Source organism: Tachypleus tridentatus, chromosome 1, assembly GCF_004210375.1.
Source record: "Tachypleus tridentatus isolate NWPU-2018 chromosome 1, ASM421037v1, whole genome shotgun sequence".
NCBI classification, from domain to species: Eukaryota; Metazoa; Arthropoda; class Merostomata; order Xiphosura; family Limulidae; genus Tachypleus; species Tachypleus tridentatus.
The window spans coordinates 157734188-157759389 of record NC_134825.1 but is presented as its reverse complement, the minus strand read 5'-3'; the positions used below and the strand labels follow the sequence as shown (position 1 = coordinate 157759389).

Here is a 25202-nt window from a genome sequence, read left to right as displayed (position 1 = left end):
GATGTAAATACATTATTAGTTTACTTTGTTCAACATTATTAAAAGATGTAAAGACATTATTAGTTTACTTTGTTCATCATTATTAAAAGATGTAAATACATTATTAGCATCGTAGTTAACGTTCTGTAACATTATGCATACACTGAGTTTATCCTTTATAAAAATAATAATAAAGCAACCTTTCCTAAGCATTTTTTAAACTTTATGACAAAATATATACAGAATTATTAACATTTCCATGTAGAATAATTCTATCCCAAATTACGTGTAGTGTGTTTAATATTGGCTTTCGTTAATTAGCAGTTCGCTTCTTCCAAAAACTGTTTAGCCACATACATATATGGACTTTACAAACTGTAATATAGTTTATAAAGTTTCAAAGCACTTTGAATGTTTTTTTGTTTTTTATGTTACAACAGGGAATTTTGTTAGTTAGCTTATGATTGGACATTATTCATTAAAAGCACCTGTACACTGTTGTGAGACCCGTATGATTCAAGGAACCATATAACAAGAAAAACACAGTTTGTGCTTACAATATGCCATCATAATCAAATCATTCCTTTTCCTTAAAATACGTTCGATAAAGTCTGAAGGACTTCTTCAAAAACTGATGCATACTATCCCTCAAGTCATCCACAATCAGCAATAAATGCTTCGAATTCAGTGATATATGTATATATTGTATATTCTATACTATCGTTGACTGAGTCATAAACAATGACATAAAATACATTTTATTATTCAAGTTAGTGAAACCTATTGTTATCTAATCCTTCATATATAATTAGGTTTAATGAGATTTATAAAACACATCTAATTCATACCATGTTTAGATTAGCGTTATTTACTAATGACTCTCATTATTTTTTTCAGCTGAAGTAGTTACATCAGATTAACATTATTATTCATGTGAGAACTGATTAGTGATATTCCATAACACACTTTCACTGAACCGAATTAGAAATAGAATAGAACTAGCCCATTCTATCATTAAAGTGAAACTTTGTGATATTTAATTCTTATTATAAATCCTAGAAAGCTGTATCTAATCAACATATAATAAATAAATATATATATATAATTCAAAGGAGCCAGACATGTCGATAACTAAACCATAATATAAATGTAGAATAACCAGCTGCGGTGAAATATATAATCTCCAATGCATTGATATTAACGAGGGTTTTTTGTTTGTCTGTTCTTAAGCGACGAAGCAAAACAACTGGTTATCCATGTTCTTTTCGCGCAGGTATTAAAACCATATTTTTTAACGTTTTAAGTCCTCAAACTTAACGTTGAGTTACGGGGGATTAACTAAACCTCGTGATATGTGTTCTATCCTTTCATTAATATGAGTCAGAAGCAATTATATCCCATCTGTTTCATCGTTCAGATCGCATTCAGAATGAAAATATTCAGTGACATTAAATCTCTGACAGTACATGAACTTAACAGCTAGATTTCTGTGCTTCATAAGTAAGGTATAATTTGTCATTTCTTTAGTGTTACTTTCGTTAACAGTATTACTTATAATTCTTATTGCGTAATTTTATTATTATTACAGGGATTACATTGCGTTACTAACTAAATATAAAGATTTAGGATTAACCTAAAAATTCTAAGGTGGCTAAACCTATTGAGATATTATTATGTTTACGGACGAAAATACAATTAACAACTAGGGTACCTAATTGACGAAACAATGCATTCTAATCTTTATAAGTACGAACACAAGAAAAATATATTTAATTAGGTATGCTCACACCAAGTTGATATTTGAATTTGCTCTAAGTAGGTAGCTCGCGCTGACTGGAAGTTAATATCAAGTTACTTTACATTATCATTCATATGAAAGGTCCTTTAGTAAAGGAGGGACCAGTTGATGGCACATTGTTCAGAGCTGTTGAGAATAAAATCCAAAACACCATGAAATAACTTGTTCCCTTTAATGGCTAACTAACGTTCAAATAAGAAAACCAAATGATAGTAATAAGAGATAGAATGTCCAGAGCATAATCTCTGTACGACGTGACCATCGAAATAATTTTTTCAGGACATGATCATGTAAAGCCATCATTAAGAACCTCATCACTTTGGGAATGTATCACTGTATGGATATAAGTTAAATTCGCCTTCCCGTGTGTCAGTTTCTCCTCTCTTTAACACTCGCAAGTAAAGCCGGAACTAGTCTTACACATCGACAAGGAGATAAGAAATTTAAACTAGCAAATAACTTTTTAGAGAAAGCTATCTAATCCATTGACCAAAAGGGCAATACATGGCAGCGTGTGGGCGGGGCACTCGAGCCAACAGTGAATGAAATGGTGGATAGAGCAATTAGAGTTTCTTGCGTGCGAGAAGCTAATGGAAATTTCGAATTGGAGAGGCAGCGTCTGTACCTTGGGCAGGTGGGTTCGGAATCCAACTGCCCGTTTGCCTGCTAGCTTCAGAGGTAGCAAGAGGTCTCTGTTCAAGGCAAAAGAAACGAAAAACGAGAAACATGAGGCACGAAATGTTGCCGTGACCGATGATGACTGTCAGTATTGACTTTCAATGGTGGATGACGTATGTGAGAAAAGCCGTAAGGGCGGGAAATGGACAAACCCTCCATTTCCCAATCTTCTATAACGAACATGCTTCTACGACCTTGTACAAAAGAGTTCCAAGATAGGAAGGCGGTTCACTAGTCGTTATGTAATGTCTGAATGTTCCCTCTCTACAATAGTTGTTTGATGAGGTTGTAAACAATGCATTACAGTTTGTTCAGAAATTTCACAATTTTTCATATAATATTCTAGGAACTAAAACAAGGGAGGAGGGAATAGAACATTTTTATTTTTACCCGGAGATTGCACGTTTAAAAGTATGCGAGTTCGAAAAATTTATTATTATGACAGCTTAATAGTCATTCTAAACTTAAAAACATTAATACATACAAGTAAAATTGCCTAATCATAAGATAAATATTTTTCAATCAGTTGACATGGAAACCTAAGCGTATTACTGATACGTTAAAGTCATAAATATCCTCCGCCGGTACAGCGGTAAGTCTACGGATTTACAACGATAAACTCGGGGATTCGATCTCCCTCGATGGAGTCAACAGATAACCCGAAGTGGCTTTACTATAAGAAAACATACACACACACACGTACAAAGCTACAAAAGGACTATCTGCGCTAGCCGTCCCTAATTTAGCACTGTAAGACCATGGGAAAGGCAGCTAGTCATCACCACCTAACGCCAACCTTTGGGTTACTCTTTTACCAACGAATAGTGGGATTGACTATAACATTGTAACGCCCTCACGGCTGAAAGGGCGAGCATATTTGGTGTGACGGGGTTCGAACCCCGCAACCCTCAGATAGGAGTCGAGCAGGGCTCATTGTGAAGCAATAGTATTGTATCTTAGAAATATAATTTGATATCGATTTCTGGCTAGTGACTTCAAAATCTAAGAGGTTCGAATGCCTGTCTTTATTAAAATGCTTGTTAACCTCAAATCTGGTGGAATACGACTAGCAAAATAAACAGTCATAATCTACCAAAAAATCACTGCGATGTTAAATTTTGATGAATAGTTTTAAAGAAATGTTTAAAACAATCGTTTTGGAGAGTTTCAGTTTTTCTAATTAAAGATCACACAAACTTCGATGTGGACATATTTCTAAGAATATTTATGTGAACATTGGATGTTCGATGTGTTAATATTCCAAATTATACACTCTTCTTTCACTCTTTGTAACTCTAAAAAACCTAGTGGCATGTCTGTGGGCTTGCAATGAAAAAAAAAGGGTTTGATACCTTTAATGGCATCGTACAAATAGCCCATTGTATAGTTTTGTGTAACAACAAACAAATAATGTTTCGCTGTGTTAACGTAAAGCAAAAATGTTGAAATACAGCACACGGGCGGAAAAATATCTCTCAGCTGTATTGTGATGGGAAACGTGTAATGATTGTATCAGGTTCACATGATTGTATCAGGTTCCATTTTGCATGTAAAACACATAACATTCTAGATGTTTGGTAACAGCTCTTTTAATCTTTAATTTTAAGCCAGTGTTTAAATCATAAACATACAAAACTAATAATAATTCACTTTCGTAGTTTGATTCACACCTCAACAGCTGTTTTTCATGAAAACTGATGATATATATAGCGCTTAATTAAGCGAAACGTCTCGTCGGCACTGAATATGGCAGTTGTAGTGTGGTTGATATATTATAACATCTTCTCTTTCAACCGTGGATCTTAGTTCTTAGAATTACTAATGTTGTTTTCTTACATTGATGCTGTGGTTGTTTGACCCTCTTTCGGAACTGGTGCGCCAATTCTTATGAGTGATAATGAAGTTAAATCTAATAAAATAATAAGAAATAAGTAAGAAGTGTTCAAATAAAATATATAATATTGGTTACGAATTTTTACCTAAAAACATGACTGGCTTACAAATTACTAAACAAAATTTATAATAGTTAAAGTTCACTTACGTAATCTAATTCACTCGCTAACAGTTGTTGTTAATGAAAAGTGATGATAGATATAAGATACATACACTACTACCACATCTGTCATATCCATGTCCGTATGATGAATTGTGATGTCGGACGAAAGGCCTCATCAGCACTAGCTTTAGTAAGTGTAGTTTAGTTGATATATCATATTCGCCTTTGCTCTCACTCATGGGTTCTCAGAATAGAGCTTTGTTTTAAAGGGTGAGAAGGAGTCTAAGTTTAGATCAATCAGTTGTGACAACTTGTAAAACATCCTCTTTGATTTTAGGTGACTTAAAACGTCTTGAAGCAACAACTGTAGAGACTTCACAATAATAATAATTATATAATTGCTGTTTTGTAAAATTTACTGAAGACATAGTGAATATAGTGAATAACCAATATTCCCGATCAAAACAGAAATGAAGGGACATTGTGACTATCCTGATCAAAACAGAAATGAAGGAACATTGTGACTATACTAATCAAAACAGAAATGAAGGAACATTGTGACCGTACTGATCAAAACAGAAATGAAGGGGAATTGTGACTATCCTGATCAAAACAGCAATAAAGGGTCATTGTGACTATCCTGATCAAAACAGAAATGAAGGAACATTGTGACTATCCTGATCAAAACAGAAATGACGGAACATTGTGACTATCCTGATCAAACCAAAAATGAAGGAACATTGTGACCATCCTGATCAAAACAGAATTGAAGGAACATTGTGACTATCCTGATCAAAACAGAAATGAAGAAATATTGTGAGCATCCTGATCAAAATAAAAATGAAGAAACATTGTGACCATCCTGACCAAAACAGAAATTATCAGATATTGTAGGGGTCCTAATCAAAACAAAAATGAAGGAACACTGTGACCATTCTAGTCGAAACAGAAATAATAGGACATTATGACTACCCTGATCAAAACAGAAATGATGAAACACTGTAATCATTCTGATCAGAAGAGAAACGAAAGAACTTTGTGACCATCATGACCAACACAAAAAAAGTGTTAATAATTATTTGTTGTTCAAATCGCTTTGGTAAAAATATAATTATCAGTTGGTCCAATTAATCTAAAATTATTTTTTCCTTTTATTTCTTACTTTTATTGGTAGCTAACTCTACGAAAAAAAATGCACATTTCGGTTTGTTTTCTGTAGCTTTTTAAATGTAAGGAACGCTAACTCCTTATGTAAATATATCTGAATTGGTGTAAAAACTCGCACTACCTGATAAGAAACGCTGTTCCTAGATAACTACACGTGTGTTGTACCCCATGATATAGGTCTATACTTCGGAGCTGGCAAGTTGGGTTCTAATCTGCTTTATAAAAGTAACAGACAATTGTTTAGCTTGGACGGCAGGTAGTAGGGTTCTGCTGACTGTTTGCCTTCCCTCGGGTCAGTATTTCAGACCTAGGGACGGTAGCATATAGACTTGATAGGTTTGTCGTAAATGTAACGATACTAACAAACGACTTTTTTAGTAGTTTACTATTTTCTTGTCCACCCTGCAAACTACATATAATTTCTGCGACTATTTTGAGGCTAAAAAAAAAACAGAATGTACAGGTGTTCTTTTAATGCGTTTTCTGTATTAGTCATTCAAATACTTAATCAGTTATATTCTCTAGATTATTATTGACATGTAATAAATGTACGCATGCGCTAATTCTACTGTTTGAGGCGAATCTTGATATTAACTCACAAAATTAAGATAATTTTATCTTTTTACGTAAAAACATGTTACAGGGGCTCAGCGTAAGAAATTCATATTTCAATTTTAAACTTTTAAGTAACAAAAGTATAGTTCATTTCCCTTTGAAACAACAACAAAGAAGGTAACATTCTTTTCAATGAAGGTTAAGGACTATTTTCTACAAATTTTTTTGTCATTTGAAGGACTCCACAAAGTAATTGATGCATGGAACTTAAAAGTTGTGTCAAAAAATAATATAAAACAACAGAAATCCACAAAAAAGACACTTTCCAAAAGAGAGATAACACGATATTTGTTTAAAGTTTGGAAATATGATTTGACAGTGAGTTATTAAAACAACTAGTATTATCGAAAATTGTTTTACTGTGAATATTACTGGCAATTGATCAGCCTACGCTAATTTTGATGGACAATAACTGTTTATTACCAAAAAAAATTAAAAACTCTGTTCATATAAGTGGTATCGACTGTAAGTGGCAATCATCTTCTGGTAATGAAAACAAGAGAAAAAAAGGCATCTATCTTTTTCTCGGATCATTAATAAGATAGATGTTTCTCATATTTAAAATATTGTGTATCCTCTCATTACAGTGAAATAACAATCGGAGATAGAATGAAACGTTTTGATGTAAACAAAGTGACAGAGATGTATGACAATGAAAGCCTAGTAAGGTTATCCAGAAAGTTTAATCCAACAAAAAACCAAAATATATGATAAGTCACTCATAATTAATTTGTATACTCAAGTAAAGATAATATTATATTTTAATTTTTGTAAATATAAATAATTAAAAAGAATGTTTTATAAATATCGCCAAAAATAACCAAATGATGAAAGTACGCGAAAAGGTTGGCTTGAATTTCGCGCAAAGCTACACGAGCTAACGCTGGCCCTAATTTAGAGGTGTAAGACTAGAGGGAAAGCAGTTAGTCATCATAACCCGCCACCAACTCTTGGGCTACTGTTTTATTAACGAATAAGGAGATTGACAGTCACATTATAACGCCCTCACGACTGAAAGGGCGACTATGTTTGGTACGACATGGATTCGAAGCTACGACAGTTCGATTACGAGTCGATTGTCTTATCCATTTAGTCATGCCGGGCTGCGCATAAATAACGTAAGATGAATAAAAAATAAACTGATGCTTTTGTGATCATTAAAAAATAAAATTAATTGTTAAAAAAACCACTGGAAGTCACACGTTATTAAATAAAAAGTAACCATTAAAACTCATGTAAAGTTGTCTTGTACATTAGTAAACAAAAAAACTAAAGTAATGAAAATTCGTTTAACTTTGTTTTCAGCATTAGGCAAATAGAAATAATCTAATAAAAATGTCAATTAATATATATTAGCATGTCCAAGCAAACATTATCACTTCGTTAAAGTCGTCTCATGAACATAAGAGAGAAAAAAACATTTTTTAAAGAAAATTGAGTAAAACTAGATGGCAGAAAAAAGAACAAAGCAGTTTAAAATTATTGTTCTTAAGTTTTGAACGTTAGTAATCTATTATTTTAATTTAGTAAAAACAAATATTTATCATAAAATATACATAACAAGTGGTTGTTTAACCATCTTAAAAGCTACCGCACAGTCCCCACTGACGTTGCTGAAAACCAGGTTTCGATACCAGTGGTTGGCAGAGCACAGATAGCCCATTGTGTAGCTTGGTGCTAAATTCTGGAAATAAATAAACAAAACTGTCTTAAAGTAAATTAAAAATTAGCATTACAGAAGTACAACACTTTGAAATACTGAACATAAAGTGGCAAGTGTATTTTGGGAGCTTGCAACAAAACCCTACACTCTTTGAATTGTGGAAGCTTCAGCTGTGGCAGTAAGTTATATTATTCAGTTAAGAATAGCTGTTTAATCCTTTGTATCTGATTATCCACCACAACTAATGAGATGTGGTATTGACGAAAGGCCTGTTTGACAATACCTTGTGGGAGACAGGACAAGTGATAGGTTCTGAAGTGTTATTTTTACACGTCTCTCATTTTGAATCTGAAATGGACAGTTAAGAAGATTATAAAACTCCACTGTCTCTTACATTGATATTTGTCACAACCTTAAGATCTTTTGGTTACGTAAACAAAGTAGTTGTTCACAATGCAAATACACACAGCTCAAAAATACATAAAACGTGAATATTTATTTACTGTTTCATGTGTTTACAGCTGCATACCTAAAATAACTCAATAAAGGTGTTATGTAAAACAAAATAAGAGAACACCACAGAAAAGAGAAGTGAAAGGTCTTGCTAGTCAAGATTGTCAAATATTATAATTAACAGATGAAATTATAGATTCAGTTGCCAGATCAAGGTGTTGCCAGCCCTACTCAATTAGAACAATTTACTTAGAAACGTTTTCTCTTTAGCCTGACTACAAAAGTAATTGTTCAATGGTAGGACTAGCTGAACCAATCATCATCAGAGTAACTTGGATACCACTATATTTTTCCACGTGACTGTTAAATCAGAAACTTCACAAGGTTACGTACTACTTACCGCGATCGATTGACCATTCAAATAACATAGACAGTCTATATTGGCAACAGCTGTAGACATGGTTAAGGTCCTGTTTGCAGGTGGCCTGTGACATATTTTTTGTCTTTAACCAAACCTAGAAAAACATACAGATTTTAATCTACAGAAGGGCATTAATCAGTATAAGAGAAAACTACAATGCTTCAGTCATCCCCCTGTAGTTCATCCTTAATATTAATCAATATTAAACTTTACTAACCAATAATAGTTTAGCACAAACAACTGTAGCCAACTTACAATCTAGTCTCAGACAAATTAACAAGACTGAAATGAACATAATCAAACTTGAACACACAATTAAAACTGCAGAAATATTCAAAAGAATCACACAAAACATGTCCTTTAATTCAAATCCAGTTATATAAATAAATTATTCAGCTCTTACATTAATCTATTGAGCCATGTAAATGAAACAGAAATACGATTTGTAAATAATATTGAACTAATATAAATTTGAAAGCTAAACAAAGTTGACAATATTAAAAATATTAGCATTAATATCATTAAAAATTAGAAGAAAAAGTTTGTTGGTTTTGAATTTCGCACAAACTACACGAGGGCTATCTGAGATAGCCGTCCCCAATTTAGCAGTGTAAGAGTAGAAGGAAGACAGCTAGTCATCATCACCTACCGCCAACTCGTGGGCTACTCTTTTACCAACGAATAGTTGGATTTACCGTCACATTATAACGCCCTCACGGCTGAAAGAACAAGCATGTTTGGTGCGACGAGGATTCGAACCCGCGACCCTCAGATTACGAGTCAAACGCTTTAACCCACCTGGCCTAGCTTAAAAAAAAAACATGTTAAAGCAATACATAATTTAAATGGGCTATATAATTATTTAATCGCAAAAGCAGCTTTAGTATGCACAAGCCAATATTTAAGAATATACATAGGTCAAATGAAGAGAAGAGAAAACATGGCAATTCCATAAGATAAAGTGAAGAGCACTTCTGAATCAATGTTGAAACAATGATGTCGAACGTCATATCAAACAACAGTAAACATAACTTTTAATGAAATTAACGTATAAATACGCAATTTAACTAAACGCTCACCACAACATTGCATTTAAATACAAAAAGTGTATAAAATAAAAAAAAATCAGCTGAAAATTTTGATATACAAAATAAAACCTGATACATATAGAAACGAGCAAACACAGATAACTGTATGGAATGTTTATAGTTCGTAACCACTACCTTCCCAGACAGACAGTTTATATAGTGTTCATTGCCTTTGGTAGGTCTCAATGAACCTCCACTAGTTCCTCCCTTCTATGGCATAGTTTCTTACTGGTCTTGTCTTCTAGCATGACTTTGATAATAGTCATTCTCTTGTAGATCCAGTGCCTAGAACTCTGATAAATGGAGAAACTGGGCTCAAATGAGAAGCAACAATTGTTCCAACGATCCTAATCTATGTTTATAATAATGTTCTTCAGTGATGATATCAGGAGTTCTTGTAACGTTCTGAATTAAACAATAGGAAATGTTTAGTCATGGTTTCACTTATATTACTGGTGGATCTTCCTCATTTCTACTGGATTTCCTAAACACTTCGTATACCTTTAAGTATGATGACATTTTGGCATGTCTATGTCATGGAAATGCACTACATATGGGTACAATATGTATCCTTTAGCTAAGTATTTCACATTAATATTGTATAACTTCCTCCCAGCACATTCTTTAACTAGGTACTTCACACATTACTAGGTTTGACTCCATGACTTTGTCACTGGGCCCACATTAGTGTTGATAGTATTAGCGGTTCCATTAATGGTGGCACAATTCTCAAGAAGCTAGAACCTGTGGTCCGATAGTTCATTAGTCTCTCCATGCTATGTCAAAAATTGCTGACCTATACTTTCCTCCTGTGAGATCAGAACTTGAGGGTCTGTCACCATATTCTGAATTGTAGGTTTATCGGAAAGCATATAAACTTCCACAACTTCACACCGACCGTAGTGTTGATAACTCCCTCTATTTGTATTGCTGTTATTTTAGTTGAAGTGAATAAAAAACCGGATTCAAAGTAAGTGACCATATAATTGTGAAGTCTAAAGTCATACAGGAAAATGTAAATGGATTGTAAAGCTTAGTGACTGTGACTTTTCGTTGTCCAAAAATCCAGACTACAACTTATTATCATCTGGTGTTTAATAAACCACCCCGTTTTACTTGAAGAGTAAAATAGGTGTTTTACATTTACTTTGGGCATAAGTAATTGAGAAATAACACTTTCTGCCCAGGAACAAGAAAAAGTAAAAATTTTGATTGCATAGTGTTATTGGTCACAGTGAACGTACTAAAAGATAAATGCACTTTATTTTGTCTGTGACAGCGAACTACATCCATATGTAGTACAATATAAAGGTAAATGTAAAACAATAAATACAAGTCTGTTTACACATACGTGATTTACTTTTTGGAATCCAGTTTCGTAAGTTCAATTTTACAGGCTTATAGTGTGAGCTAAAAATTCTACTAGCAGGAATAAATTGTGATCAAGATGTTCACTTCTTTGATACGTGTTGATTTCAGTTTTAACGAAAGAAAAGTGATCAATCGGTCTTCTCTAAACTATGAGGCCAAAATAATTATTCATAGAATGCTCTGTTTTTTTTTAACACTTACAAATTTTATTTTACTTCTGAGTATAAAGCATTCAACAACAATCTCCGTAAACAAATGGCCCAGCATGGCCAGGTGGATTAAGTCGTTTGAGTCGTAATCTGAGGGTCACGGGTTCGAATCCCCGTCGCACTCCAAACATACTCAACCTTTCAGCTGTAGGGGCCTTATGATGTGACGGTCAATCCCACCATTCGTTGGTAAAAGAGTAACCCAAGAGTTGGCGGTGGGTGTTGATAACTAGCTGCCTTTCTTCTAGTCTTACACTGTTAAATTAGGGACGGTTAGTGCAGATAGCCCTCGTGTAGCTTTGCGCGAAATTCAAAAAAACAAACAAACAAACCATATCTGCTCTCGTTATTTTTTGTCGTTTGTAATGTTTGTTAATAAAGATTAAATCTAATAGATGATGCATAATCTATCACGATATGGGTCTTACATCTCTTTTATTAAAATACAGTTTACTTTTCCCACATTCTAGTTGTACAACTGTTTTACTTATTTGTCTTTTAAGTGGTTCAACTTAAGAGTCATTCTCTTCCTCATATACATGAAATACACATAACATGTAAAACTATTTCGTGTGATTTGTGTGATTAAAGTTATTAACAAAAATAACCGAAGGCTTTAAAGCTAGAAGCTATTACTAGAACATCTTATTTATTTTGTGATTGTTGCTACTGCCCTCTGTACAGTCCCAGACATCGCAGATTGGTGGTGCGTTGCTACATCTAGGTCACTCTTCCAGGCCATATAATTGATTACACATCAACTCTTCTGCCATTGGCTCCTGGTCCTTTTAGTGGTTGAGTAGTGCCTTCATAACATACAGTTCTAACTAGCCTACAAGGCACCACACAATGTGCATGGTTTTAATGTCATATTGGGTTACCTGCTGTGGCCAAAAAAGTGTGTCTTGTCACTTCTAATTTGAATACTCAACTATCATAAGCTATTTATATATGAAGCTATCATCGTAGGTCGTGAAAAGTGAGAGGCGAACCCTTGAAGCATCCGTTTAACTAAACCTTCGCCACTCCCTAAACACACATCACCACTTACCCAAAAAAACAGAATGTTGAGTTTACTTCCTAGTCCATATGGATCTTTTCTGGAGTAACAAAATGGCTAATACACTTTTTGGATAAAAGCAGAAACAATATGAACTATATTAATGATGAAAAAATCGCACTCTGGCCAAGTTACTCTTCTAACTTTGCAAGATGGAATGAATATGTCCAGAACCGTTCTTAAAAGTGATTATCTTGTTACTTGTTGCCAGAGTTGGTCCTGGTAGAGCAAGTGTTTACCTTGGAACATGCACATACACAGAGTATAATATTAGCACTATGCATTCATGTGTTAATAAAGATGCAACTAGAAAACATTTAGCATTCCTTACTTCTTACCTTTAGGGTTAACAAGAGTTTTAACTACCACAGATGGCCATAACATAAACATCATTTCTGGTAAAATGAGGTCAATGAATGATGCTAGGGAAAGCTTGATGAAACCCTAGTGAGCACCAAACATCCAAGAGTGGATTTTTCCCGACCTATTTGATATCCTGTACTTTAAGTGAAATAGGTCATAGTTTGTCAACTTCGCACCTTCAATAGATCCTTTTGAATGTAATATGCAGCTATAATCTAGGTACAGAAAAAAAGGGAATTAGAAAGGGTAAGATGAATAAAATAAAAGTGTAGAAATTAGAAATTTGTTACTCAGTTGTAATTCTGATTAAGCATTGGACCAAAATTGACTTCTAATTCATTTTTCATTAACACGACAGATAAAACCACGATAACAAATGGTTTATGAATTTTGGTCAATTTGCGTTTGTGGCATTGAAGCGAAAGAATAATAAAAAGAAAAAATAATTGATTCATTACTGGGTGTGTTGACATGTTTTTTCTCCTAACAGTGACACCAACTAAGCTTCTTACAAAAATGTGTTATTGCTTTGTAGAAATGTCACTTTAATCCCACGATTCAATCACATTCAAACCATTCTGGTTTGAGGCAGTTCTATATCAACTCATGCACAACATACAAACATAAGAAAACTTAAACCTGCAGTGTGGACACACTATATCACTCCTTCTGGTCCATAACATCAGAACAAATCATATAATGAAGAGAACCAAGTTAGATCACTCATGTAATTACATAAACTAGAACCAAGTTAGATCACTCATGTAATTACATAAACTAGAACCAAGTTAGATCACTCATGTAATTACATAAACTACGAGTGTATTTTCTACTTGTGTTGAGGAAGTGAAAACTACTGTACGGTGGTCCACTCGGCTCTATACTTGGACCAGTATTATTTATAATATAATTATATTTTCTGATTTAAATGGAAAATGTAAAACAACTACGCTTTCTGACAATGTAGCATTAACATTTCGCTTTTACAATATCAAATAATTACAATGTTCAAATTAACACTGCGTTACTTCGAGAAGAAAACTTTATTTTCAAATAAATTGTATATCTGTACCACTTAAGCAAAATATATGTCTTTTTTTTTTAAATTCGAAAATTAAATGAATTTCAAGGAAAATGTTTTCCGGTTGCATATTCATAAAAATGGGTTGCCAAAGATACTTATTGTATAATTAGCTGAAGTACCCGTCCTGTAAACTGAAGTGTTATAAACTCATGATTAATGAAAGGATATATTAGGACACGAAAAGTTGTTTCCCTCATATGCAATTGTAAAAAAACGCCCATAAAAACTACGAAACACAAAATGTAAAATCACAAATATACACGCATTTCCGCATGGACCCAACACCATCATGCCAAATTTGGTGAAGATTCATCAACAGTGGTGAAGTAATGATAAAAAATGCAAAACTGTAAATTTGTATGGACTCAATGAACTTCCATACCAATTTTGGTGAAGACCCATAAACACCTTGCGTTACACAGACATTCAACATACAACGGGCAGTACTATTATATTTATATAGATACTCACAGATTGAAAGATGGGATATTATACAATATTGAGGTTTACAATCCACTAGAGATTTAAGTTGGAAACAACAAGTAAAAACCTGGTTAATGCACTATGATTAATACGGATAACATTTGTTATTTTAAAATGTTTTTAAATTTCCAGATATTAATAAACATTTTAAGTCCATTTTTCAGTATGAAATTTTGCCCACTGGTACAGCGGAATGTCTGGGGATTTAGAAAGCTAAATACCGGGTTTGATCCCATTATGAACAAATTTCCCATTTGCTAGTTCTGTGCGTAGCTTCAAACACACTTTTGAGAACTAAGACAGTTTGTGTATAAGATACAATTAAATAAAATCTTGCACCTAAGTACAACTTGTGGCATGTCAAATAAAGGACCATGCATGACTCAGTGGTCAGTATTTCCAGAATGCGTATCTTAGGGACCTATGTTCGCATCTTGTTGTCGCAAAAATAAATAAAATAGCTCTCCACTTTAGGGTCATTGTTGCACTGTAAGAATAGTGGTCAAACCACACTGGTCAGATGAGAGAAGCCGAAGAGTATACGCTCTCCTGATGAGTTGCTCTAGTCTATCAGTTTATAATAAGTGACAGATAGAGGCAGATAATCTTTTGTGCAGCGCCACATGAAAATTTAAAACAAGTATCAGGTAGAAGTAAAGAAAATCCCTTAATGATCAAGATAAATATGTGGTTTATTTCAGCAAATTAAAAAAAAAGGTGCAAATAAATCAATCACGTAACGAACTACTCAAAACATGTGGTATATATGATTTAAAAATAAAGACGAAAAAAAACAATCATATAATGACCTACTCAAAACATGTAATATATATGATTAAAAAGACGAAAAAAAATCAATCTTGTAATGACCTACTCAAAATATGTGGTATATATGACTAAAAAAACAGAAAAGAAATCAATCTTGTAATGACCGACTCAAAACGTGTGGTATATATGATCAAAAAAAGAGAAAAGAAATCAATCTTGTAATGACCTACTCAAAGCATGTAGTATATATGATTAAAAAAAGAGAAAAGAAATGAATCTTGTTATAACCGACTCAAAGCATGTAGTATATATGATTAAAAAAAGACGAAAAGAAATGAATCATGTAATGACCTACTTAAAAATGTGTTATATATGATTAAAAAGAAATCAATCTTCTAGTGAACTATTCATAACATGTGGTATATATGATTAAAAAACAAAAAGAAATTAATCACATAATAACCTACTCAAAACATGTCGAATATATCATTAAATAAAAAGACGGAAAGAAATCAATCTTGTAATGAGCAACTCAAAACATGTATATATATGAATTAAAAATAGACGAAAAGAAATCAATCTTGCAATGACCTACTCAAAACATGTGGTATTTATGATTAAAAAAAAGACGAAAAGAAATCAATCACCTAATGACCTACTTAAAACACGTGGATTATATGATTAAAAAAGACGGAAAGAAATCAATCACGTAATGACCTACTCAAACCATGAGATATACAAGATTAAAAAAAGACAAAAAGAAATCAATCTTGTAATGACCTACTCAAAACGAGTGGTACATATCATTTAAACAAAGACGACAAGAAATCAATCTTGTAATGAACTACTTAAAACATGCGGTATATATGATTAAAAAAGAAAAAAAAATTAATCACATAATGAACTACTCAAAACATGTCGTATATATCATTAAGTAAAAAGACGGAAAGAATTCAATCTTCTAATGACTTATATAGAACATGTAATAAATACAAGTATGATTTAAAAAAGACGAAAAGAAATCAATCTTGTAATGACCTATTCACAACATGTGGTAAATATGATTAAAAAAAGACGAAAAGAAATCAATCTTGTAAGGACATACTCAAAACGTGTGATATATATAAATAAAAATCGACGAAAAGAAATCAATCACGTAAAGATATACCAAAAACATGTGGTGTAAATGATTAAAAAAGACGAAAAGAAATCAATCACGTGATAATCTACTCAAAACGTGTGGTATATATGATTAAAAAAAAGAAAAGAAATCAATCACGTAATGATTTACATAAACCATATGATATATATGATTTCAAACAAACGAGAAAAATCAGTCTTGTACCTACTCAAAACATATGATATATATATGAATAACAAAAAAGAAATCAATCAAGGAAAGGCCTACCATAAACGTGTGGTAAATAAAATTAAAAAAAGAAAAAAATCAATCTTGTAAGGACGTATTCAAAACGTGTGGTACATATGATTTAAAAAAACACGAAAAAAAATCAATCTTGTAATGGCCTACTCAAAACGTGTTGTAAAAATGATTTAAAAAATGAAGAAAAGAAATTAATTTTATGATAACCTACTCAAAATATGTGGTATATACGATTAAAAAACGACGAAAAGAAATCAATCTTGTAATCACCTACTTAAAATATGAGTTAAAAATGATTAATAAAGCGAAAAGAAATTAATCACATAATGACCTACTCAAAACATGTGGTATATATGATTAGGTAAAGACGAAAACAAATCAATCACGTAATGAACAACTTAGAACATGTGGTAAATATGATTTAAAAAAGAGAAAAAGAAATCAAGCACATAATGACCTACTCAAAACATGAAGTATATATTATTAAAAAAAGAAAAAATCAATCACGTAATGACCTGCTTAAAACACGTGGTATATATGATGAAAAAAGAAAAAGAAATCAATCACGTAATGAGCTACTTAAAACATGTGGTATATGTGATAAAAAGGAAAAGAAATCAATCACGTAATGACCTACTCAAAACATGTGGTATATATGATTAGATAAAGACGAAAACAAATCAATCCTACAATGACCTGCTCAAAACATGTGGTATGTATGATTAAAAAAAAGACGAAAAGAAATCAATAACATAATGAATGACTTACTTAAAACATGTGGAATATATGATTAAAGAAACAGACGAAAATAAAACAATGTCGTAATGAAATACTCAAAACGCGTCGTATATATGATTAAAAAAAGACGAAAAGAAATATATCTTGTAATGACCTAGTCAAAACATGTGGTACATATGATTAACAAAATCGAAAACAAATCCATCTCGTAATTACCAACTTAAAACATGTGGTACAGATAATTAAAGAACAAAAAGAAGTCAATCACATAATGACCTAGTCAAAACATGTGGTATATATAATTAACAAAAGACGAAAAGAAATCAATCACGCAATGACTTACCTAAAACAAGTGGTATATATGATTAAATAAAAAGAAGAAAAGAAATCAATCACGTAATGATCAACTCAAAACGTGTGGTATATATGATTTAAAAAATGAAGAACAGAAATTAATCTTGTGATGACCTACATAAAACATGTGGTACAGATGATTAAAAAACAAAGAGAAGTTAATCACATAATGACCTACTCAAAACATGTCGTATATATCATTAAATGAAAAGACGGAAAGAAATGAATCTTCTAATGACCAACTCAAAACGTGTGTAAAAATGATTAAAAAAAAGAAGAAAAGAAATCAATCCTGTAATGACCTACTCAAAACGAAAGGTATATATAATTTACACACAAAAAAAATCAATCTTCTAATGACCTACTTAAAATATGTGGTGTTCATAATTATAAAACGAAAAGAAATTAATCACGTAATGAACTACTCAAAACATGTCGTATATATCATTAAATAAAAAGACGGAAAGAAATCAATCACGTAATGACCTACTCAAACCATGTGGTATATAGGATTAAAAAAAAGGAAGAGAAATTCATCTTCTAAAGATCTATTCACAACACGTGGTATATATGATTGAAAAACGACGAAAAGAAATCAATCACGTTAAGACCTACCATAAACATGTGGTATACATGATTAAAAAAGACGAAAAGAAATCAATCACGTGATGATCTACTCAAAACGTGTGAAATATATGATTTAAAAAAGACAAAAAGAAATCAAACAAGTTATGACCAACATAAAACGTGTGGTATATATCATTAAAAAAAAAGAAAATAAATCAATCACGTAATGATTTAAATAAACCATATGATATATATGATTTAAAAAAGACGAAAAAATCAGTCTTGTAATGACCTACTCAAAACATATGACATACATGAATAAAAAAAATCAATCACAGAAAGACCTACCATAAACATGTGGTAAATATAATTAAAAAAGACGAAAAAAATCAATCTTGTAATGACCTACTCAAAACGTGTTGTATAAATTATTTAAGAAATGAAGAAAAGAAATAAAGTTCGTGATAACCTACTCAAAACATTGGTATATATGACTAGATAAAGACGAAAACAAATCAATCACGTAATGAACAACTTAGAACATGTGGTAAATATGATTTAAAAAAGAGAAAAAGAAATAAAGCACATAATGACCTACTCAAAACATGTAGTATATATTATTAAAAAAAGAAAAAATCAATCATGTAACGACCTGCTTAAAACATGTGGTATATGTGATAAAAAGAAAAAGAAGTTAATCACATAATGACCTACTCAAAACATATCATATATATCATTAAATAAAAAGACGGAAAGAAATCAATCTTCTAATGACCAACTCAAAACATCTGGTATATAAGACTAAAAAAACACGAAAAGAAATCAATCTCGCAATGACCGACTCAAAACGTGTGGTATATAAGATAAAAAAAAGACGAAAAGAAATCAATCTTGTAAGGAGATACTCAAAACGTGTGATATATATAAAAAAAATATAATTTACACAAAAAAAATCAATCTTCTAATGACCTACTTAAAATATGTGGTGTACATAATTATAAAACGAAAAGAAATTAATCACGTAATGAACTACTCAAAACATGTCGTATATATCATTAAATAAAAAGACGAAAAGAAATCAATCACGTAAAGATATACCATAAACATGTGGTATAAATGATTAAAAAAGACGAAAAGATATCAATCACGTAAAGACCTATTCAAAACGTGTGGTAAATATGATTAAAAAAAGACGTAAAGAAAAACAATCTCGTAATAACCTATTTAAAACATTTGGTATAGATTATTAAAAAAAGCGAAAGGGAATTTCATCTTGTAAGGACCTATTTAAGACATCTGGTATATATGTTTAAATAAAGACGAAAAGAAATCAATCTTGTAATGACCTACTCAAAACGAGTGGTATATATGATCTAAACAAAGACGAAAAGAAATCAATCATGTAAGACCAATTAAAAATATGAGGTAAAATGATTAAAAAAACGAAAAAAAATTAATCACATAATGACCTACTGAAAATATGTGGTATGTATCATTAAATAAAACGACGGAAAGAAATCAATCTTCTAATCACCTACTGAAAAGATGTGATATATATGATTAAAGAAAGACGAAAAGAAATCAATCACGTGATGATCTACTCAAAACGTGTGGAATATATGATTTAAAAAAGACAAAAAGAAATCAAACTTGTAATGACCAACATAAAACGTGTGGTATATGTGATTAAAAATACAAAAGAAATCAATCACGTAATGATTTACATCAACCATATGATATATATGATTTCAAACAAACGAGAAAAATCAGTCTTGTACCTACTCAAAACATATGATATATATGAATAACAAAAAAGAAATCAATCATGGAAAGACCTACCATAAACGTGTGGTAAATAAAATTAAAAAAAGACGAAAAAATCAATCTTGTAAGGACGTATTCAAAACGTGTGGTACATATAATTTAAAAAAAAAAGACGAAAAAATCAATCTTGTAAGGACGTATTCAAAACGTGTGGTACATATAATTTAAAAAAAAAACACGAAAAGAAATCAATCTTGTAATGACCTACTCAAAGCGTGTTGTATAAATGATTTAAAAAATGAAGAAAAGAAATTAATTTTATGATAACCTACTCAAAACATGTAATATATATGATTAAAAAAGACGAAAAGAAATGAATCTTGTAATGACCTATTCACAACATGTGGTAAATATGATAAAAATAAAAGACGAAAAGAAATTAATCTTGTGATGAACGACTCAAAACGTGTGAAATATATCATAAAAATTGACGAAAAGAAATCAATCACGTAAAAATCTGCCATAAACTGGTGGTATATATGATTAAAAGAGACGAAAAGAAATCAATCTTGTAATCACATACTAAAAACATATGGTATATATGATTAAAAAAAGACGAAAAGAAATTAATCACGTAATTACCTATTCAAAACGTGTGGTACACATAATTTAAAAAAAGACGAGAAGAAATCAATCATGTAATGAACTACTCAAAACATGTGGTATATATGATTAAGAAAAAGGAAAAAAAATCAATCTTTTAATGACCTACTCAAAACATTTGGTATATATGATTAAAAGAAAAGACAAAAAGAAATCAATTACGTAAAGTCTTTTTTAAAACATGTGGTATATACGATTAAAAAAAGACGAAACGAAATCAATCACGTAATAACCTACCATAAACATGTGGTATATATGATTAAAAAAGACGAAAAGAAATCAATCACGTAATCACCTACATGGGTGATATATTGGGTATATATGATTAAAAAAAGACGAAAAGAAATCAATCTTGTAATGACCTACTCAAAACATGTGGTATTTATGATTAAAAAAAGACGAAAAGAAATCAATCATCTAATGACCTACTTAAAACACGTGGTATATATGATAAAAAAGAAGAAAAGAAATGAATCTTGTAATCACCTACTCAAAACATGTGGTATATATGATTTAAAAAAGACGAAAAGAAATCAATCATGTAATGACCTACTCAAAACATGTGGTATTTATGATTAAAAAAAGACGAAAAGAAATCAGTCATCTAATGACCTACTTAAAACACGTGGTATATATGATAAAAAAGAAGAAAAGAAATGAATCTTGTAATCACCTACTCAAAACGTGTGGTACACATAATTTAAAAAAAGACGAAAAGAAATCAATCATGTAATGACCTACTCAAAACATGTGTTATATATAATTAGAAAAAAAGACGAAAAGAATTTAATCATGTAATGACTTACTTAAAACATGTGGTATAAATGATTAAAAAAAGACGAAAAGAAATCAATCTTCTAATTTTCTACTCAAAATATGTGGAATGTATGAGTAAAAAAAAGAGGAATAGATATCAATCACGCAATGACTCACTCAAAACATGTGGTATATATGATTAAATAAAAGGAGGAAAAGAAATCAATGTTCGAATGACGTTTTCAAAACGTGTGGTATATATGATTAAAAAAAAGACGAAAAGAAATCAATCTTGTAATGATCTACTCAAAACGTTTGGTATATGCGATATAAAAAAGACGAAAAATTTAATCTTGTAATGACTTACGTAAAGCATCTCGTATATATGATTGGAAAAAAAAGAAAAGAAATCAATCTTAAATTGACTTACACAAAACATATGGTTTAAGTGATTAAAGAGACGAAAAGAAATCAATCACGTGATGACCTACTCAAAATGTGTTGTATATGATTTAAAAAAAGACGAAAAGAAACCAATCTTGTAATGACCTACTCAAAACGTGTTGTATAAATTATTTAAGAAATGAAGAAAAGAAATAAAGTTCGTGATAACCTACTCAAAACATTGGTATATATGACTAGATAAAGACGAAAACAAATCAATCACGTAATGAACAACTTAGAACATGTGGTAAATATGATTTAAAAAAGAGAAAAAGAAATAAAGCACATAATGACCTACTCAAAACATGTAGTATATATTATTAAAAAAAGAAAAAATCAATCATGTAACGACCTGCTTAAAACATGTGGTATATGTGATAAAAAAGAAAAAGAAGTTAATCACATAATGACCTACTCAAAACATATCATATATATCATTAAATAAAAAGACGGAAAGAAATCAATCTTCTAATGACCAACTCAAAACATCTGGTATATCAGACTAAAAAAACACGAAAAGAAATCAATCTCGCAATGACCGACTCAAAACGTGTGGTATATAAGATAAAAAAAAAGACGAAAAGAAATCAATCTTGTAAGGAGATACTCAAAACGTGTGATATATATAAAAAAAATATAATTTACACAAAAAAAATCAATCTTCTAATGACCTACTTAAAATATGTGGTGTACATAATTATAAAACGAAAAGAAATTAATCACGTAATGAACTACTCAAAACATGTCGTATATATCATTAAATAAAAAGACGAAAAGAAATCAATCACGTAAAGATATACCATAAACATGTGGTATAAATGATTAAAAAAGACGAAAAGATATCAATCACGTAAAGACCTATTCAAAACGTGTGGTAAATATGATTAAAAAAAGACGTAAAGAAAAACAATCTCGTAATAACCTATTTAAAACATTTGGTATAGATTATTAAAAAAAGCGAAAGGGAATTTCATCTTGTAAGGACCTATTTAAGACATCTGGTATATATGTTTAAATAAAGACGAAAAGAAATCAATCTTGTAATGACCTACTCAAAACGAGTGGTATATATGATCTAAACAAAGACGAAAAGAAATCAATCATGTAAGACCAATTAAAAATATGAGGTAAAATGATTAAAAAAACGAAAAAAAAATTAATCACATAATGACCTACTGAAAATATGTGGTATGTATCATTAAATAAAACGACGGAAAGAAATCAATCTTCTAATCACCTACTGAAAAGATGTGATATATATGATTAAAGAAAGACGAAAAGAAATCAATCACGTGATGATCTACTCAAAACGTGTGGAATATATGATTTAAAAAGACAAAAGAAATCAAACTTGTAATGACCAACATAAAACGTGTGGTATATGTGATTAAAAATACAAAAGAAATCAATCACGTAATGATTTACATCAACCATATGATATATATGATTTCAAACAAACGAGAAAAATCAGTCTTGTACCTACTCAAAACATATGATATATATGAATAACAAAAAAGAAATCAATCATGGAAAGACCTACCATAAACGTGTGGTAAATAAAATTAAAAAAAGACGAAAAATCAATCTTGTAAGGACGTATTCAAAACGTGTGGTACATATAATTTAAAAAAAAAAGACGAAAAAATCAATCTTGTAAGGACGTATTCAAAACGTGTGGTACATATAATTTAAAAAAAAAAACACGAAAAGAAATCAATCTTGTAATGACCTACTCAAAGCGTGTTGTATAAATGATTTAAAAAATGAAGAAAAGAAATTAATTTTATGATAACCTACTCAAAACATGTAATATATATGATTAAAAAAGACGAAAAGAAATGAATCTTGTAATGACCTATTCACAACATGTGGTAAATATGATAAAAATAAAAGACGAAAAGAAATTAATCTTGTGATGAACGACTCAAAACGTGTGAAATATATCATAAAAATTGACGAAAAGAAATCAATCACGTAAAAATCTGCCATAAACTGGTGGTATATATGATTAAAAGAGACGAAAAGAAATCAATCTTGTAATCACATACTAAAAACATATGGTATATATGATTAAAAAAAGACGAAAAGAAATTAATCACGTAATTACCTATTCAAAACGTGTGGTACACATAATTTAAAAAAAGACGAGAAGAAATCAATCATGTAATGAACTACTCAAAACATGTGGTATATATGATTAAGAAAAAGGAAAAAAAATCAATCTTTTAATGACCTACTCAAAACATTTGGTATATATGATTAAAAGAAAAGACAAAAAGAAATCAATTACGTAAAGTCTTTTTTAAAACATGTGGTATATACGATTAAAAAAAGACGAAACGAAATCAATCACGTAATAACCTACCATAAACATGTGGTATATATGATTAAAAAAGACGAAAAGAAATCAATCACGTAATCACCTACATGGGTGATATATTGGGTATATATGATTAAAAAAAGACGAAAAGAAATCAATCTTGTAATGACCTACTCAAAACATGTGGTATTTATGATTAAAAAAAGACGAAAAGAAATCAATCATCTAATGACCTACTTAAAACACGTGGTATATATGATAAAAAAGAAGAAAAGAAATGAATCTTGTAATCACCTACTCAAAACATGTGGTATATATGATTTAAAAAAGACGAAAAGAAATCAATCATGTAATGACCTACTCAAAACATGTGGTATTTATGATTAAAAAAAGACGAAAAGAAATCAGTCATCTAATGACCTACTTAAAACACGTGGTATATATGATAAAAAAGAAGAAAAGAAATGAATCTTGTAATCACCTACTCAAAACGTGTGGTATATATGATTTAAAAAAGACGAAAAGAAATCAATCATGTAATGACCTACTCAAAACATGTGTTATATATAATTAGAAAAAAAGACGAAAAGAATTTAATCATGTAATGACTTACTTAAAACATGTGGTATAAATGATTAAAAAAAGACGAAAAGAAATCAATCTTCTAATTTTCTACTCAAAATATGTGGAATGTATGAGTAAAAAAAAAGAGGAATAGATATCAATCACGCAATGACTCACTCAAAACATGTGGTATATATGATTAAATAAAAGGAGGAAAAGAAATCAATGTTCGAATGACGTTTTCAAAACGTGTGGTATATATGATTAAAAAAAAGACGAAAAGAAATCAATCTTGTAATGATCTACTCAAAACGTTTGGTATATGCGATATAAAAAAGACGAAAAATTTAATCTTGTAATGACTTACGTAAAGCATCTCGTATATATGATTGGAAAAAAAGAAAAGAAATCAATCTTAAATTGACTTACACAAAACATATGGTTTAAGTGAT

At 30.8% G+C, this 25202-nt stretch overlaps 1 long non-coding RNA gene across 8 annotated transcripts in view; it reads right to left on the bottom strand.

Moving 5' to 3' along the window:
* The window catches only part of LOC143228592 (uncharacterized), a 93713-nt gene that overhangs the window by 17520 nt on the left and 50991 nt on the right, over positions 1-25202 (bottom strand). For 5 of the 8 annotated variants that reach the window (XR_013015364.1, XR_013015356.1, XR_013015357.1 and 2 more), the window contains exons 2-4: positions 12837-13076; positions 8750-8864; positions 7825-7917 (exon numbers count right to left, since the gene is read on the bottom strand). This is a non-coding gene — a long non-coding RNA (uncharacterized LOC143228592). The remainder of the gene's footprint in view (positions 1-7824; positions 7918-8749; positions 8865-12836; positions 13077-25202) is intronic. The other 3 variants (XR_013015358.1, XR_013015362.1, XR_013015366.1) reach the window with 2 other exon arrangements.